Raw genomic sequence first — 6,486 nt, 5'->3', positions numbered from 1 at the left:
CCTACCGCAACTTCATTCATAAATGTAAGGAGTCATAAAGGTCCAGTCCGCTCAGCTCGCCCTCTATGAAGTGTTTGGATCACTGGATGGAAAAAATATTTGGTTGAGGAACTTTGCTTGTGGTATAATCTGGACCGCTCACACTCAGTTTAACAGTAATGAACTCTGACCCCTCTGCAGTCAAATATATGGTTCAAATATAATCAGTCAGCTAATTTTCAGTTACTTCAACTGTTTGGATTTAACCTTTTGGACAAAAGTAATTCTAATAAACGGATGAGTCAGCATCTAACTAACTTTATATTTCCTGTCTGACCAAATAAAAACTCCATTTTAAATTCGTTTCCTGGTTCAAAGGTTAATAAGTGGAGAACTGCTGACCTTAAATCTCCTCAGAGTCCTAAAGCTAAAAAAGTTCATTAAAATCCTCAATAATGTTTTTCCATCCAGGGAATTTTTACCACAAAGATTCAACTTTAACACCAACAGATGGACCTTTTGGGGAAACTTTCAGGTCTGGATCTCAACTAAACTCTTCCTGCCTCACCTCTGAAAAACAGAGGATGTAACATTTGGACCAGAACCGATCTGGTACTGAACAACCTGCTGATCCTGTAAATGTGAAAATAGAAAAACTGACTTTAAAAACCTTCAGAGCCTTAAAACTGATGGAGAACAAGCAGAACAATCAGCTGATAATGAACTGGATCTTTTTGAGAACTAGTTCCTCTGTCTTTTTCTGTTTGATGTCTGACAAATTCTATTTATTTCTATTTTTATTTTACTTTTTTATTGTTATCTTGTAATTTTATGTGTGCCTTAAGCCTATCAGACTTGACTTCATCATGTACGTACCTGCCACGTGATTCTGCACAATCGTTCAAAATGTTTAATTAAAAAAATGTGTGGGCTCAGTCAAAGTCTCATCAGGGTTCAGGGACAGAACGGCTCTGGGTCGTAACATCACATCCATAATGGCGGACTGGTCACTGTTTGGGCCTCCTGCTGCTAAAAAGTACAACAAAACAGATCATTTTAAATGTTCAGTAAAGGTATTTCTGCTGGAGATATTTGTTTTGTTATGACTTGTTGAATTCAGTATAATCTCACATGTTCAGCGAAACAAAAATTATTTCAATACTTTACTTTTGAAAACTGATTTTATTCTATTTTTTGCAACAGATGAACTTTGCCATATTTCCAAGATGGCAAAAAAGACACATTAAAATGTTGTAATATTCAATTTAATAGTCTGAGATTAGAGACATGATTTTTACCCATAAAATCATCAGTTTTATGCAGATAAAAGTTAATTTGGTATAAAGTGAAGCTAATAACAGATCAAGTTCAGGACAAACATACGGCATATATAAAACATAAAATAAATGTCTGATGCTACATGTGAAAAATAAAAAGACTAATGGAACTAAAATGTCCTTTTTAAAAGAAACTATGAATGTTGTGACTTTATGACCCAAAAATGTTACAATAAATTCATCAGTTTTCTTCTCCTCTGGTCTGAGAAGAAAACTTTTGTTTAAAAATCATGATGATAATAAGAACCAAACAGCCACTGCCACAAAAAATATATTAACTTCATAATTATGTATAAAGTTTCCCTGTAATGACTTTCTGCAAAAGAAATTCAAAATAAATATAAATTCCTGTGTTTTGTGACTGAGATTTTAAGACAATAAACATTTTTAAAATTGTGAAATCATGAATGTTTTTTAAAAGATTTTCAAAAGTGGATATTGTACAATAAATCTATTCCATCTTTACTTTTAATTTAATAAAAAATGTGGTTTTCTAACAGGGATTAAGAGATAAATTATGATATTGATATAATTAATAATAAGTTTTATTCACAAATACTGCTTTCTATAAATCACCTCCATTTTTAAAGTGAAATCATTTTATTTAAGAGAGGGCAAATCCAGAGTGGACCTACTTCCACTCTGGATTTGCCCAGGGTGAGAGGCGTCGGGCAGGAGTGGGTATACTTGTTGCTCCCCATCTGGGCGCCTGTACGTTGGGGTTTACTCCGGTGAACGAGAGGGTAGCCTCCCTCCGCCTACTGGTGGGAGGACGGGTCCTGACTGTTGTTTGTGTTTACGGGCCGAACGACAGTTCAGATTACCCACCCTTCTTGGAGTCCTTAGAGGGGGTACTGGAGAGTGCTCCTCCTGGGGACTCCCTTGTTCTGCTGGGGGACTTCAACGTTCACGTAGGCAATGACAGTGAGACCTGGAGGGGCGTGGTTGGGAGGAACGGCCCCCCCGATCTGAACTCAAGCGGTGTTCTGTTGTTGGACTTCTGTGCTCGTCATGGATTGGCCATAACGAACATCATGTTCAAGCATAAGGGTGTCCATATGCGCACTTGGCACCAGGACACCCTAGGCAGCAGTTCGATGATCGACTTTGTCATCGTTTCATCGGATCTGCGGCCGAATGTCTTGGACACTCGGGTGAAGAGAGGTGCGGAGCTGTCCACTGACCACTACCTGGTGGTGAGTTGGCTCCGGTGGTGGGGGAGGAAGCCGGTCAGACCTGGCGGCCCAAACATGTTGAGGGTCTGCTGGGAACGTCTGGCGGAATCCCCTGTGAAACGGAGCTTTAATTCCCATCTCCAGCAGAACTTCGAACACGTCCCGGGGGAGGTGGAGGACATCGAGTCTGAGTGGACCGTGTTCCATGCCTCCATTGTCGAGGCGGCCGATCGGAGCTGTGGCCGCAAGGTTGTCGGTGCCTGTCGCGGCGGCAACCCTCGAACCCGTTGGTGGACACCTTCGGTGAGGGATGCTGTCAGGCTGAAGAAGGAGTCCTATCGGGCCTTTTTGGCCTGTGGGACTCCAGAAGCAGCTGATGAGTACCGGCGGGCGAAGCGGCATGCGGCTCGGGTGGTTGCTGAGGCAAAACCTCGGGCGTGGGAGGAGTTTGGAGAGGCCATGGAGAAAGACTTCCGCACGGCTTCCAGGCGATTCTGGTCCACCATCTGGCGTCTCAGGGGGGGAAGCAGTGCAGCACCAACACCGTTTATAGTGGGGATGGTGTGCTGCTGACCTGAACTCGGGATGTTGTGGGCCGGTGGGCAGAATACTTTGAAGATGTCCTCAATCCCACCAACATGCCTTCCATTGAGGAAGCTGAGCCTGGGGACTCTGGGTTGGGCTCTCCAATCTCTGGGGACGAGGTCGCCGAGGTGGTTAAAAAGCTCCTCGGTGGCAAGGCCCCGGGGGTGGATGAGATCCGCCCGGAGTTCCTTAAGGCTCTGGATGTTGTAGGGTTGTGTTGGCTGACGCGACTCTGCAATATCGCATGGACATCGGGGGCAGTTCCCCTGGATTGGCAGACTGGGGTGGTGGTCCCCCTGTTCAAAGAGGGGGACCGGAGGGTGTGCTCAAATTATAGGGGGGTCACACTCTTAAGCATCCCTGGCTAGGTCTATTCAGGGGTCCTGGAGAGGAGGGTCCGTCGGATAGTCGAACCTCGGATTCAGGAAGAGCAGGGTGGTTCTGGTTCTGGTCGTGGAACACTGGACCAGCTCTACACCCTCAGCAGGGTCCTGGAGGGTTCATGGGAGTTCGCCCAACCGGTCTAAATGTGTTTTGTGGACTTGGAGAAGGCGTTCGACCGTGTCCCTCGGGGAGCCCTGTGGGGGGTTCTCCGGGAGTATGGGGTACCGGGCCCTTTGATACGGACTGTCAGGTCCCTGTATGACCGGTGTCAGATTGTGGTCCGCATTGCCGGCAGTAAGTCGGGCTCGTTTCCGGTGAGAGTTGGACCCCGCCAGGGCTGCCCTTTGTCACCGATTCTGTTCATCACTTTCATGGACAGAATCTCTAGACCAGCCAAGGTGTCGATGGATCCGATTTGGTGGCCTTAGGATCTCATCTCTGCTTTTTGCAGACGATGTGGTCCTGTTGGCTTCATCAGGTCATGATCTGCAGCTCTTGCTGGAGCGGTTCGCAGCCGAGTGTGAAGCGGCCGGGATGAGGATCAGTCCAAATCCGAGGCCATCATGGTCTTGAGTCGGAAAAGGGTAGAGTGCCTTCTCCGGATCGGGGTGTCCTGCCCCAAGTGGAGGAGTTCAAGTATCTCAGGATCTTGTTCACGAATGAGGGAAGAGGGGAGCGGGAGATCGACAGGCGGATTGGCGCAGCGTCTGCTGTGAAGCGGCGCTGTACCGGTCCGTCGTGGTGAAGAGAGAGCTGAGTCAGAAAGCGAAGCTCTCGATTTACCGGTCGATTTACGTTCCCACCCTCATCTATGGTCATGAGCTTTGGGTCATGACTGAAAGAACGGGATCGAGGATACAAGCGGCCGAAATGGGTTTTCTCCATAGGGTGTCTGGGCTCTCCCTTAGAGAGAGAAGCTCAGTCATCCGGGAGGGACTCAGAGTAGAGCTGCTGCTCCTTCACATTGAGAGGAGCCAGTTGAGGCTCAGGCATCTGGTCAGGATGCCTCCTGGACGCCTCCCTGGTAAGGAGTTCAGGTCCCACCGGGAGGAGGGGAAAACCCAGGACACGCTGGAGGGACGATGTTCCTCTACTGGCCTGGGAACTCCTTGGGATTCCCCTGGAGGATCTGGAACAAGAGGCTGGGGAGGGAAGTCTGGGCCTCCTTTCTGAAGCTGCTACCCCGCGACCCGACCCCGGATAAGACAGACAGACGGACGGACAGACGGAAGGCTTAAATAAAATCACAAAAGCCCAATCTTTATAGCAACATGTTAATATCTTAGTTTAAGATTTGAAATTAGTTTTGTATTTGTGACATTTTGTTTTACTTTCCTCAGTCAGTTTGTGATTATTCTTTTTATTTCTTCTTTTTTCTGCTCAGTTTATCATATCAAACTTTTTATTATTAATGTTCCTTGTCATGATATTTTCTTTTAATTTTCTATAAAGATGGAAAAAACAACAAAACATTGCCATAAATCTGCCTTTTAACTCAAAATGTCAGATGCAGCAATGAATTGTGGGTAATACGCTTCGCTGAAGTCTGTAAAAATGCGGATGTTGTGTAAAGGCAGAAATTGGACCCAAAATGGGAGAAGGGCGGATGTGGGACACACTGCGACCTTTAACCCCCAACATGAACGAGGGAGAGGACTGGGACCAATGAAGTTCTTTATGTGCTGAACTGAAACTACGGATGAGGAATCTGATGACGTCATTTGACAAATCTGGAATTATTCTTCTTACTAGTTAGAATATCAATTAAAAATTTGTTAAATTACAGTTAATGAGAATCAATCTGCAGCTTTGTATCATCAAAACTCATTTTTGGACATTTGGAATAAAATCACAGGTAGTCAGAGGAAACTGATTTTATGCTAAACGGCTTGCCGTATCCCGGACTCTGCTGACGTTTATTAATCCTCCATAATTTATCCAGAGGAAGGAAAGAAACTGCATTCATGATCATAATCATTCATGTTTTCTACATTTAGTGTTATTTAAATGTTGCTGATTTTGAAAACCATTTAATAAAGTTATAAATCAGGAAATAAAGTCATGTTTCTCATATTTTATACAACATTTGAAGTTTGTTTCCATCCTGGAAGAAAAATCTTCTCAGATTCTCCTCCTGTTGCCTAGCAACACGCAGCATCCATCCCATCATGACCAGCAATAAAAAACAAGGAAACTGTAGGAGATATTTCTCTATTTTCAGTGAAATCTTAGAATTTAGATTATTTAGTTTATTGTTATTTGCTGATTTTCTGGGTGATTCATAATTACAATTTTTGTTTAACTTTAGTTATTTAGAATAAGTTTCTTGGTTAGTAATAAACTTAATTAATTTCAGTTTGGGTTTTGGGTGTTACATGTATAAATGTGCAGGGCTAGGCAGCTCAGTACGCACCTGGTGGTCACATGGATTTTCACCAGTCGGTCAACCAGTCGGTCAACCAGTCGGTCAACCAGTCGTCCGTCCAGGCAGCCAATCAACTCCCTGCTGTACCTGTAACTATGGAAGAAAGAAAAAGAACAAACGGCATTTTTGACTTTTGGTCTTAGTGGAGCTCCGTAGGCCAGAAACCTGTTTGACTTTATTCACTTCCGCTGGAAGTTTTTACATTTTTGGACAAAAATAATCTACAGAAACATTTAACACAATAAATAAATAAATATTTTGATATTTTCTGAGGTTCCCAGCATCTTTTCCTCCATAAACTCTGAAAGCTGCTGAGGACCAGAACCATCAGAACCGGAACCATCAGAACCACCAGAACCATCAGAACCAGAACCAGCTGGGTCTGATGGTTCTAGAATCAGCAGCTGAACCATGATGATGATGATGATGATGATGATGATGAAGCTCACATGTTTTCCAGATGAAGTTCGGACCGGTACCGATTCCGGTTCTCCTAAATGAGCTCTTTTTTCTGAATCCGCAGCAGCGGTTCCGGTCGTTCTCTGAACGGAACCACCGGACCGGTTCGGAACAGCAGCAAGCGGGAAAGCGGCGGGTGTCC

The 6,486-nt window shown here is 44.6% G+C and overlaps 1 long non-coding RNA gene across 1 annotated transcript; it reads right to left on the bottom strand.

Annotated features, from left to right (window-relative positions):
- Positions 1-287: 287 nt before the first annotated feature.
- LOC116723228 (uncharacterized) lies at positions 288-6,411 on the bottom strand. Its single transcript, XR_004339936.1, has 2 exons — positions 5,874-6,411; positions 288-1,008 (listed from the first exon to the last, which is right to left on the bottom strand). It is a non-coding gene; the product is annotated as an uncharacterized LOC116723228 (long non-coding RNA).
- Between the last annotated feature and the right edge of the window lie 75 nt (positions 6,412-6,486).

The sequence above is a fragment of the Xiphophorus hellerii genome, chromosome 1 (genome assembly GCF_003331165.1).
Source record: "Xiphophorus hellerii strain 12219 chromosome 1, Xiphophorus_hellerii-4.1, whole genome shotgun sequence".
Taxonomy (NCBI): domain Eukaryota; kingdom Metazoa; phylum Chordata; class Actinopteri; order Cyprinodontiformes; family Poeciliidae; genus Xiphophorus; species Xiphophorus hellerii.
This window is presented reverse-complemented; position numbering and strand designations above follow the sequence as displayed.